Source organism: Leucoraja erinacea, chromosome 32 (assembly GCF_028641065.1).
Source record: "Leucoraja erinacea ecotype New England chromosome 32, Leri_hhj_1, whole genome shotgun sequence".
In the NCBI taxonomy this organism is placed as follows: Eukaryota; Metazoa; Chordata; class Chondrichthyes; order Rajiformes; family Rajidae; genus Leucoraja; species Leucoraja erinaceus.
The window spans coordinates 3453100-3466438 of NC_073408.1; the positions used below are offsets into that span (position 1 = coordinate 3453100).

Consider the following 13339-nt stretch of genomic DNA (forward strand, 5'->3'; position numbering starts at 1 on the left):
GGCAGGAACGGGGTATTGATTGGGGATGATCAGCCATGATCACATTGAATGACGGTGCTGGCTCGAAGGGCCAAATGGCCTCCTCCTGCACCTATTGTCTATTGTCTAAATCTGCGCTATACCTCACCTCCCACTCTTACTGATACTCTGGATCTGGGCCAAATGCGTTGGTGCCAGACTCAGCAGATTTTGTAGTTCCACAAGTCAATGCCTTGTCCTGGAGTCAAGCCAAGTGTCCTGCTTCTGACGTCCAGTCTGTCACTCTGGTGAGAATCAGGTGGTGCATCAGGTGAGGGCAAGATGAGGATCAATTTACTGCCCAGTTTGCCTGCCCAGTTTACAACCCAGTGGAGGTAGACATTAAATGCTGTAGTAACTCAGCGGGACAGAACGCATCTCTGGAGAGAAGGAATGGGTGACGTTTATGAAGAAAAACTGGATAGACTTGGTTTATACTCTCTAGAATTTAGGAGATTGAGAAGGGATCTTATAGAAACTTACAAAATTCTTAAGGGGTTGGACAGGCTAGATGCAGGAAGATTGTTCCCGATGTTGGGGAAGTCCAGGACAAGGGGTCACAGCTTAAGGATAAGGGGGAAATCCTTTAAAACCGAGATGAGAAGAACTTTTTTCACACAGAGAGTGGTGAATCTCTGGAACTCTCTGCCACAGAGTGTAGTCGAGGCCAGTTCATTGGCTATATTTAAGAAGGAGTTAGATGTGGCCCTTGTGGCTAAGGGGATCAGGGGGTATGGAGAGAAGGCAGGTACAGGATACTGAGTTGGATGATCAGCCATGATCATATTGAATGGCGGTGCAGGCTCGAAGGGCCGAATGGCCTACACCTGCACCTAATTTCTATGTTTCGGGTCGAGAGTCTTCTTCAGGTTTCAGAACCAGCATCTGTAGTTCCTTCATACAACCAGCAGTCTGAATATTGATATCTCTAACTTCAAGTAATCCTTGCTCTGTGTCTCCCTCTGCGTCCCTCCCCCACCTTAGTCGTCGTCCTAGTTTTACCGTCTGTATAACTCGTTATCACCTTCCCCACAGCCAACAATGGATCATTGTGGGCTCCACATTTCCTTGATTATCGATGCTTTTTGCATATCTTCCATTCATTTATCCTCAATACCGTCTATTTCCCTTGTTTCCCTTTCCCCTAACTCTCAGTCTGAAAAAGGGTCTCGACCCGAAACATCAGCTATTCCTTTTCTCCATTGATGCTGCTTTACCCGCTGAGCTACTCCTGCAGTTTGGTTTTGCCCCAGATTCCAGCAACCGCAACCTCTTGTGTGGGGGTGGGAGAACCTCTTGTGTCTCCATTGTGGGTTCTGCTTCCAACACTGTTTCTTGCCCGATATTGATCCATAGGTATTCTTCATTTGAAGATCTCCAGCTCTGTCCTTGCTTTCTAATAGTGGATGCTCTTCATCAGTTCCCAACTTGCCAACCAGACTGTGCAGGAAGGAACTGCAGATGCTGGTTTAAACCGAAGACTGACCTAAAATGCTGGAGAAACTCAGCGAGTCAGGCAGCAACTCTGGAGAGAAGGAATGGTTGACGTTTCAGGTCTAGACCCTTCTTCAGACTAGGAAGTCGGACTGTGGTGTTATCCCAAAGACAGACAGAAAATGCTGAGCAACTTGGCGAGTCAGGCAGCATCTCTCTGGGCCTGATCAGGGTGGCATGGATTAGAGTGGGAGGGATATTCAGAAAGGCAACAGCTCAAAGCCAAACGTATGTTGCAGTCAGCTGCCAATCCCTCTGAAACTGCAGTCTATGGAAGGAACTCATCGACACACACAGAATAAGCTGAGAGCAACCATTCAACAAGCAGAATGTTCTGGAAACTCTTCACTCAGTCCATGGAAAATTGGATAAATAAAACAGTCTTGTGAGCACCAGTGAATTTATCCCCCAGAAGAAATGTTATTCTGTTTGGTTTCCTGACAGTGTTTGTGTCAAGAAATTGTCAGATAAATCTCTCGATTTTTTTTCAATGGTTTTTCCGTTCCTAACCCTCATGGTGGGTCTAACTCTGTGACCCTGCCAGAACCTGGTCAACCACCTAGTGCTGCTCCTGCTACTGTGTAGATAGACACAAAGTGCTGGAGTAACTCCACAGGACAGGCAGCATCTCTGGAGAAAAGGAATGGGTGACGTTTCGGTTCAAGACCCTTTGTCAGACTGAGGGAACAGGGACCCTTTACTGAACACACCCGCGGACATCCACCAGCGATCATCACCTCTTAAAAATAGCGGAGTCAGGGGATATGGGGAGAAGGCAGGAACGGGGTACTGATTGGGGATGATCAGCCATGATCACATTGAATGGGGTTGCTGGCTCGAAGAGCCAAATGGCCTACTCCTGCACCTATTGTCTGCTGTCTATTGTTTCACCCGAGCTCCAGGCTCAGCTCCACGCTGCAGGTTTCCCTGCTAAAGATTCCTTCTCCCCTGAAGAAGGGTCAGTCTAAGGAAGGGTCTCGACCCGAAACGTCACATATTCCTTTTGTCGAGAGACTCTGATTTACTCCAGCGTTTTGTGTCTGTCTGCCTCCCTACTCATTTGTCCTACTACAGACCCATGCCATCATAGGATAGGCTACACCTTAATTAGTACAGGTGCCAGGGGTTATGGGGAGAAGGCAGGAGAATGGGGTTAGGAGGGAGAGATAGGCCAACCATGATTGAATGTGGAGGGGTAAACTCTAATGGTCTAATTCTACTCTTAGAACCTATGATCTTATGACCTCCCCTAATGCCTCTTCCCTTCCAAAACACCTTTTCCAGGTGAAGCGGCAATTGACTTGTATTTCTTCCAAGTTAGCGCACTGTATCAGACTCAGTATCTGCTCACAACATGCTCTCCCCACTGGAGAACTCAAACACAGATTGAGCAGCCACTTTACAGACCAATGAAGTTCAGTTGCAAGTTGCCCATCGCTGTAACTGAAGGGCCTCCACCCGAAACGTCACCTTTTCATTTTCGCCTGACTTGCCTGACTTACCTCAGCATTTTGTGTCTATCTTTACTATAAATCTTGAAGTCACTCCACTAAACACCAGTCTGAAGAAGGGTCTCGACCCGAAACGTCACCCATTCCTTCTCTTCAGAGATGCCGCCTGTCCCGCTGAGTTACTCCAGCATTTTGTGTCTGTCTTCGATTGAAGTATCTGCAGTTCCTTCCTAACCCTCTCTGCCCCTCTGCTTTGGCTTCTCACATTGTCCCTTCAAAGTTCAATTGAAGTAACAACATTTGACATCCAGTGTAAATAAATTACAGATGTTAGCTGTTGCAAGTGATTCATCTTTCTACTTTATAACACAATTGGCCATTTCAACCAATAGCCGTAACTCGACATTTCTCTCTCCACAGATGCTACCTGACCTGCTGGGTATTTTCAGAATTCTCTTTCATTTTCTGTAGCTGCTGCGTTCTGTATCTCACTGTTCCATCACATTCTCTTGTCTGTCCTCATTCATCTCCTCCTGTCCACGGTTTCTCGAGGAAGCTGACCTGTGGTGAACAAATCAGACACTCTGTAATCATTTTTATAATTCAATTTATTTTGGGTCATCACCCTATCATAGACATCTACATTGTCCTCTCCAACTCGGGACCCCCCTCCCCAACCCCTCCCGCCCTGTCTCTAGAACTTGAAACAAGCCAATTTCTTAAATTTCCGAATTCTAATGAAAGAATATCAACCTGAAATGTTAACGCTTGGTTTTCTTCTCCACAGATGCTGCCTGATCTGTTGAGTATTTCCATCACTTTCTGCTTGTATTTCCTTAGCAGGTATCTGTACACTGTGAATGGCTCGATTGTAATCATGTATAGTCTTTCCGCAGACTGGTTAGCGCGCGACAAAATTCTTGCTCTGTACCTCAGTACATGTGACAATAAACTAACTGGATTTCCAATATGTGCAGTTTCTGGTTTCAGTCTCATGTTGTCAACATACAACAGTGTGACTGACCCTTCTCATCCTAGACACAGTGTCACTGATCTCCCACCACGGTGATCTTGCACAGCTGAGCACAAGGGGTGACAGTGTTACAGATTCATACAGTGTGGAAACAGGCCCTTCAGCCCAACTTGCCCCATCTACACTCGTCCCACTTGCCTGCCTTTGGCACATATCCCTTTCTGAAACATTACGATAGTGTGAAAAACCTCTCAGGTTCCTATTAAATCTTCCCCCCCTCTCACCTTAAACCTATGTCCTAGTGGCTCTCGATTCCCCTACTCTGGGCGGGAGACTCTGTGCATCTACCCGATCCGATCCTCTCATGATTTTGAACACTTATAAGATCACCCCTCATTCTCCAGCGCTCCAAGGAAGAGACACCCAACCTCTCCCTGTAGTTCAGGCCGTCGAGATCTGGCGACATCCTCATGAATCTTCTTTGCACCTTTTCCAGATGGCCAAGATTGTTCCAATAACATGGTGACCAAACCTGAGCATAGTGCCCCAAATGTGGCCTCATCAACATCTTATACAACTGCAAATGGCCCACCCTCCCACCAACTTCTATACTCCACACTCTGACTGACTATAGACACAAAATGCTGGAGTAACTCAGCGGGACAGGCAGCATCTTTTGCGAGATGGAACGGAGGCTGTTTCAGGTCGAGACCCTCCTTCTGGGGTAAACCAGCATCTACAGTTCCTTCCTAAAACACACTGACTTGCTATGACTGTGCTGCAATTTAGTCCAAAAAAAAGGATTGACTTAAATTAACAAAGTGCTTTTCATGACCTTAAGCTGCCAAAGTGCTTTATTGTGATTGCGGTAATTATTAGTTATTGTGGTGATTTTGGATGCTTGGCAAAAAGGGTTGGACACACACAAGCAACAATGTGATAATCAACAGATAATCAGGTTATTGGTCATGTAATTTTGCAGATAAACATTAGTCCAGATGCAACAACAACAACAACATATTTACAGAGTTGTAATTATACAGCAAAATACCCAAGACATTTTCGAGGGAATTTCATCAGGCAAAATTTGACACTCTTCCATTAAGGAAAATATTGGAGAGGAGATCTACCACAGTCGCTGCCTCAAAAAGGCTGCCAGCATCATCAAGGACCCACACCATCAAGGACCCACACCCTCCTGGGCACTCTTTCATCTCTCCGCTGTCTTCAGGTAGAAGGTACAGGAGCCTGAAATCTGCAACATCCAGATTCTTCCCCACAGCCATCAGGCTATTAAACTCAACTCAAACAAAACTCTGAACTTTGAATAGCCTTTTGCACTTTATCTGCTTATTTATGTGTGTGTGTATATATATATATTCAATTGTATATGGACACACTGATCTGTTCTGTATTTATTTATGCCTACAATGTTCTGCTGTGCTGAAGCAATGCAAGAATTTCATTGTCCTATCTGGGACACATGACGATAAACTCTCTTGAACTTGAACTTGTTATATATCACCAACCAGCCTCTGTCCCAGCCCCACCTCCTTGGACTATTTATGTTGTCAATCTTTCCTCTCTCCTGCCAGTTCTGAACCTAAACCAGACCTGTGGAGGGTTTATCTTAAAGAATCAAATGAAGACAGAACAATTCATAGTTACAGGAGCAGAATTAGGCCATTCGGCCCATCGTTTACTCTGCCATTAAATCATGGCTGATCTGATCTAACTTTCCCTCTCAACCCCATTCTCCTGCATTCTCCCCATAACCCCTGACTCCCACACTAATCAGTCAGTCAATCTACACCTTAATACTGTCCATTGACTTGGCCTCCACAGCCATCAGTTGCAATGAATTCCACAGATTCACCACTTATTGACCGAAGAAATGCCTCCTCATCTCCTTTCTAAAGGTATGTCCTTTTAATCTGAGGCTATGATATTTGGTCCTAGACTCTCCCAACTAGTGAAAAAATAAAACATGTTGTTAGCAGGTGCTGGGAACATAAGGTGCAAAATTAGAAATAAGACAGGCATCCTGGAGTATTGTAAGACTGAAGGAGACGGCCAAGAGCAAGTGGTGGGGGAATTAGGAGGTTAAATCTGAGGTAGTGACTTACTCAAGACCAGTGTTAGTTGACAAGCTGGATCAAGAGAGTCTGTGTCCCAGATAGAACAATTAAATTCTTACTTGCAGCAGCTCAACAGAATATGTAAGAAGGAACTGCAGATGCTGATTTAAACAGAAGATAGACACAAAAAGCTGGAGTAACTCAGCGGGACAGGCAGCATCTCTGGAGAGAAGCAATGGGTGACGTCTGAAGAAGGGTCTTGACCAGTCATTGAAGGTAGGCATGCAGGTGCAGCAGGCAGTAAAGAAAGCGAATGGTATGTTAGCTTTCATTGCAAAAGGATTTGAGTATAAGAGCAGGGAGGTTCTACTGCAGTTGTACAGGATCTTGGTGAGACCACACCTGGAGTATTGCGTACAGTTTTGGTCTCCAAATCTGAGGAAGGACATTATTGCCATAGAGGGAGTGCAGAGATGGTTCACCAGACTGATTCCTGGGATGTCAGGACTGTCTTATGAAGAAAGACTGGATAGACTTGGTTTATACTCTCTAGAATTTAGGAGATTGAGAGGGGATCTTATAGAAACTTACAAAATTCTTAAGGGGTTGGACAGGCTAGATGCAGGAAGATTGTTCCCAATGTTGGGGAAGTCCAGGACAAGGTATCACAGCTTAAGGATAAGGGGGAAATCCTTTAAAACCGAGATGAGAAGAACTTTTTTCACACAGAGAGTGGTGAATCTCTGGAACTCTCTGCCACAGAGGGTAGTTGAGGCCATTTCATTGGCTATATTTAAGGAGGAGTTAGATGTGGCCCTTGTGGCTAAGGGGATCAGGGGGTATGGAGAGAAGGCAGGTACGGGATACTGAGTTGGATGATCAGCCATGATCATATTGAATGGCGCTGCAGGCTCGAAGGGCCGAATGGCCTACTCCTGCACCTAATTTCTATGTTTCTATGTTTCTATGACCGGAAACGTCACCCATTCCTTCTCTCCAGAGATGCTGCCTGTCCCGCTGAGTTACTCCAGCACTTTGGGTCTATCTTCAGAATATGTGAACATAGCACACAGTAAACAATATAATAAATGAGAAAAAAAATTTTTATATATATATATATATATATATATATATATATACACACACACACACACACACACACACACATATATACACACACACACATATACATATATATATATATATACACACATATATATATATATACACACACACACACACATATATATATATATATAATCATATATATGTATATATATATACACACACATATATATACACACATATATATATATATATACATACACACATATATATATATATATAATATATATATATATATATATATATATATATATATATATATATATATATTGAAATGTTATTCTGATTCAGCTTGAGACAATTGCCAGGAATTCTGATGCATTCCCGACCCGAAAAGTCACCTATCCATGTTCTCCAGAGCTGGACACAAAATGCTGGAGTAACTCAGATACTGCTTGACCCACTGAGTGATTCCCGCACTTTGTGTCCTTTTGCGTAAACCAGCATCTGCAGTTCCTTCTTTCTACGTACTGATGCAGTTTGTGACAAGGTGACAGAATTTTGAACGGGAACACAGGTTAGTGGCCTGGTCCTTCCAATATTTAGTTGGAGGAAGTTTAAAATGTTTATCAAGGAATATTTTACATTCGACGACTTGCATGGGGATGGCCTCGGTTTAATGTTGTAACCGACGCGGGTCACCTCGCAGATGGGGCTCGTCAGCCTGGGAAGGCGGTCCATCTAGGAGAGGGAAAACTCTGATTTAAAAGCTCCACTGCCTTGTGGCCATCTCCAGTCAGGGAAAAGGCTCCAGGAGTAAACCTCAAGAAAATCCAGAGTCGGAGCCCCTAAGGCAGCTTGTTGTTGTCTACAACCTCGCTCTGGCAGCTCCTGCAACGGCGCTGGTGCCAAACTGTAATGGCCCTGCTGTTCCTTTGGATCGATCAGCGACATGGAGAGGGGGGACGTGCTGCATGGGCAACAGCCTGTCCTCCATATGACATTGATCGCCCAGGCTTGCATCCGACCAGGATGCATCACCCATGGACAGTCATGACCGAGGGGGACCTACACCTCCGACAGTTTAGCAAGAGTGTTTTATTGTCATATGTCCATATAAGGCATATGTCAGTCAGGGGATATGGGGAGAAAGCAGGAACGGAGTACTGATTGTGGATGATCAGCCATGATCACATTGAATGGCGGTGCTGTCTCGAAGGGCCGATTGGCCTACTCCTGCACCTATTGTCTATTGTCCCAGATAGAACAATGAAATTCTTACTTGCTGCAGCACAACAGAATATGTAAACATAGTACACTGTAAACAATATTATAAAGAAGGGGAAAAAAGTTCAGTGTGTGTAATATGGACACATATACTGTGCACCCGGGAACCAGCCAAGTGGCTTTTTTATTTCACTTTAAAATTTAATTTAAATTTAAAGTTTGCGTGTACCTTGTTGTGTGTTGTGACTGATGGCAGAACAATTTCCCTCCGGGGATGAATAAAGTTCTGTCGTATCGTATTTGTGCTCCGAAGCCTAGACTTGTTAAGGCAGTGCAGGGGAATTTCAGTGAGTGAGAGGAGAGGAGAATGTCTTCTCGCTGTGCCTGTACTGTGTGTGTCTGTGCAACCGAGTGTGAATGACAGGCTGTGTGTGTGTGTGTGTGGCTACGCTCGGTGTGTTGGGTTGCTGGAGTGGCCACAGCAATGCTGTGTGTGTGTGTGTGCGCTGGTGAGCTTGTGTTGTAGTGAGCGCCGTGCTCAGTGTGTGGGGCTGTGCTGAGTCCTGGTGCCGCTTGGAGCTGCTGTGAGAGGGAGCGAGGACTCTTATTGTGACACGGCGGCTCCCCTCAGCCCCTTCCTCGCTCATCCATACTCGCTGCCGTTTGACAACAACAGACTAAGCAGCGGCGCCGAGCAGCGGGAGAGAGAGTGAGAGAGAGAGAGGGAGTGAGTGAGTGAGGGAGGAAGAGAAGGGGGTGATCTAGGGCTGCCCTCGAAGGTTCGGGTTAAGGATTGTCCCTGAGGTGGGGGGCGGCGGGAGGAGCAGGGACGCCGCCGCCGCCGCCGCCGCTGCCGAGTTGTGGCCGAGCCCGGGGCCCCGGTCATGGGCCACGGGAGGAGGAGGAGGCCGAGGCCGCGCACAGCGAGCAACATGAGGCGGCTCGCCAGCAGCGCCCCAGGTACGTGCGTGTGGCTTGTGTAGTGGGGAGGGGAGGACAGGTGAGGACGGGCGGACAGGTGAGGACGGGCGGGCGGGCCCTTTGATCGCGGCGCGGGCGGGCGGGCGGCAACATTGTATCGGTGTCGGCAACGCTGAGCCGCCGGGGTCGGCAACATTGTATCGGCGCGGGGTCGGCAACATTGTATCGGCGCGGGGTCGGCAACATTGTATCGGCGCGGGGTCGGCAACATTGTATCGGCGCGGGGTCGGCAACATTGTATCGGCGCCGACGGACGGGCGGCCCGTTACTTTGTTGCCGTCTTGTTAACCCTTTGTCTCCCGCCTGCCTCGGCCGGGCTGGATGGAGGGGTGGATGAGGGGAGCCCCGTGTGTGTGTGTGTGTGAGCGGGTTGTGCCGCCGCCAGTAACCACCCCTCTCCCCGCCCGCCCGCTCACCTCACGGCCTGCGGGACCCACTGTTCATTTAATTAGCTATTGAAGGCAACAAAGAGAAAAAAATAGATATCTATATAGATGGAGAGAGATATGTACTCTGTGTGAATGGGAGCCGGGAGCCGGGCCCGGCCGAGCATCATCGGTTCCCGGTCTGGGGAGAGTTAGCGGTGGGGGGGGGGGGAAGAGAGGGGGAGTGATTGACGTGGGATCGGGCCAATAGGCGGCTGGTGAATGCAGTCGGGCCGCGGGGGTGGCCAATTGGCGGTGGGAAGGGGCGGGAGTTTGGGTGGGGGAGGGGGGATGGGGGGGGTGGTGGGAGTTGTAGTCCGGCTGTGGCCGGCGACCCGTCTGTCGGGCGGGGGGTGGTGTCCGGGTCCGTCCACTCCCCCCCCCCCCGGTGGAGAGATGAGGGATGGGGTGTGGTGGAGGATGAGGAGAAGGAGGAGGGGTGGTGTAAATTCTCTCCCCCCCTTCCCCGGCCACTGGAGGGGTGGAGGTTGTGAGATGTGAGTGTAGTGAGGGCTCCCTCCCTCTCCATGCTTCGCCTCTCCCCACACAATCCATCCATGTGGTGACTGAGGTGCAACCTCCTCAGCTGGGCAGGTAGACTACAACTCAATTGGACACAACACGATCCCAGTACAAGTGTAGGGATACTGATTAGAGAAGAGGTGTATAGTCAGGAACTGCAGATGCCGGTTCAAACCGAGGATAGACACAAAAAGTTGGAGTAACTCAGCGGGACAGGCAGACAATAGGTGCAGGAGGAGGCCATTCAGCCCTTCGAGCTAGCACCGCCATTCAACATGATCATGGCTGATCATCCCTAATCAGTATCCCGTTCCTGCCGTCTCACCATATGCCCCGACTCCATTATCTAACGTAACTTTTTTCCCCTGTTGCCAGTTTTCCCCTGTTGCCCCCAACCCAACCCCCCACCCATTTCAGGTCAGGGCACCATACATGTTTGGGACACAGCAATATCATGTAAATGAAAGTAGTCATGTTTAGTATTTTGTTGCATATCCTTTGCATGCAAAGACTGCTTCAAGTCTGCGATTCATGGACATCACCAGTTGCTGGGTGTCGTCTCTGGTGATGCTCTGCCAATCCTGTATTGCAGCCATCTTTAGCTTATGTTTGTTTTGGGGGCTAGTCCCCTTCATATAAAAAGGCATGCTCAATTGGGTTCAGATCAGGTGATTGACTTGGCCACTCAAGTATTGACCATTTTTTAGCTTTGAAAAACTCCTTTGTTGCTTTAGCAGTATGTTTGGGATCATTGTCTTGCTGTAGAATTAACTGCCAGCCAATGAGTTTTGAGGTATTTGTTTGAACTTGAGCAGATAGGATGTGTCTATACACTTCTGCATTCATTATGCTACTACCATCAGCAGTTGTACCGTCAATGAAGATAAGTGAGCCAGTACCTTCAGCAGCCATACATGCCCAGACCATAATACCCCCACCACCATGTTTCACAGATGAGTTGGCATGCTTTGAATCTTGGGCAGTTCCTTCTCTCCTCCATACTTTGCTCTTGCCATCACTCTGATACAAGTTAATCTTCGTCTCATCTGTCCACAAGACCTTTTTCCGGAACTGTGGTTGCTCTTTAAGTACTTCTTGGCAAACTGTAACCCGGCCATCCTATTTTTGTGGCTAACCAGTGGTTTGCATCTTGCAGTGTAGCCTCTGTATTTCTGTCCATGAAGTCTTCTACAGACAGTGGTCATTGACAAATCCACACATTTCTCTTGAAGAGTGTTTCTGATCTGTCGGACAGGTGTTTGGAGAGTTTTGTGTTATTATAGAGAGAATTCTTTCGTATCAGCTGTGCAGATCTTCCTTGGCCTGCCAGTCCTTTTGCAATTAGTAAGCTCACCAGTGCTCTCTTTCTTCTCAATGATGTTCCAAACAGTTGAATTTGGTAAGCCTAAGGATTGGCTGATGTCTCCAACAGTTTTATTCTTGTTTCTCAGTCTCATAATGGTTTATTAGACTTTCATTGACACAACTTTGGTCCCCATGTTGATAAACAGCAATAAAGGTTTCCAAAGGTGATGGAAAGACTAGGTGCTGAGAGCACTCTTGTACCTGCATTAAGGAGGCAATTGAACACACCTGAGCAATTACAAACATTATGGTGCCCTGAAATGGGGGGACTATGTATAAACACTGCTGTAATTTGTACATGGTGAAACCAAAATGTATAAAAATACCCTTTAATAAAATCTGACAATGTGCACTTTCACCACATGTGATTTTTGTTACAAATCTCATTGTGCAGTACAGAAGCAAATAAATAAATGACGGGTCTTTGTCCCAAACATTATGGAGGGCACTGTACCATATTGCAATACTTATACTTATTATGACCTTATACCAGTTTAATAATGTGGTTTCAACTGGAGTTGGGATGCAGCCCACAGCTTTTAACAAAAACTTGGTAGCAGTATAGGAGGGCTGCTGTACTGTTGAATAATTTGGGCTCTTTACTGTACTGAACTGTTCCAGCACTGGCTGTGTGATGTGGTTGGCAAACACAGCAAGTTCTGCCAATGTGAGCAGGAAGTGGCAAATGGACATGGCTTTACCCACTGGTATATCTACATGGCAAATGGAGTTCAATGTGGCGAAGTGTAACGTTAGCGTCTTTATACACAAGAAAGACAAACGTTAATAGTTTTTATAGAATGAAAAACTAGAAGGTGCAGAGGAGTAAACATTCCAAACTGATCTGAGGTTTCAGAATGCCACGTGTTGAAGCCGCTCACAGACTTGGTCAGACCCCCATTTGGAGTATGCCTGCTCAACATTCAAGGGGTTACGGGGAGAAGGCAGGAGAATGGGGTTGACAGGGAAAGATGGATCAGCCATGATTGAATGGGATAGTAGACTCGATGGGCCGAGTGGCTTAGTTCTGCTCCCAGAGCTTATGAACATTGGCCACCACGACCACAAGATATACAGTGCAGAGTTACTAAAGTTGTAATCTAAAGTTTAAAGGATAAACTTATCAGGATAGTTTTTGTGAGCATTTCATTTAAACTTTATTCTACATCTTTGCTTTGTAGAAATGCTGGACATTGTATTTTCTCAAGTTCAGATATTTGATTGGGGAGGCGGGGGGGCAATTTTACTGCAATGTTGAAAATAATCAAAGCATTTGATGGGGTAAACAGAGCAATTATTTTCTCTGGTGGTGGAATCCGTAATTAATTACATCAGAAGCCTACTACAGGTGCTGGAATCTGGAGCAGAAAACAAACTGCTGGAGGAACACAGCAGGCCAGAGACTATCGGAAATGAAACTGGGAAGCATTTTTTTTTTTTACAAAAGCAATTCTGGAATTGTGTCTTCCAGAAGACTGGATGTCTGGCCCCAAAGCCCCGAATTCTCTCCCTAGTCTTTCATGCTCTTTGCTTCCCCCTTCTACTCCTTTCTTCTCTCCCCCACCTCGTCTCTCCCTCTGATGTGTTCTATTAAAAAGCCCATTCATTAACTAGGTGGTCACAAAATGCTGAAGTAACTCAGCGGTCAGGCCTTTTCTCCACAGATGCTGCCTGGCCCGCTGAGTTACTCCTGTATTTTATATCTATCTTCAGTGTAAACCAGCATCTGAAGTTCCTCCC

The 13339-nt window shown here is 46.6% G+C and overlaps 1 protein-coding gene across 1 annotated transcript in view; it reads left to right on the forward strand.

The window, feature by feature from the left end:
* The first annotated feature begins 8825 nt into the window (after positions 1–8825).
* The window catches only part of bcl9l (bcl9 like), a 130644-nt gene continuing 126130 nt past the window's right edge, over positions 8826–13339 (forward strand). The window contains exon 1 of the mRNA XM_055660574.1: positions 8826–9266. The gene's annotated coding sequence lies outside the window, so the exon portion shown is untranslated. The remainder of the gene's footprint in view (positions 9267–13339) is intronic.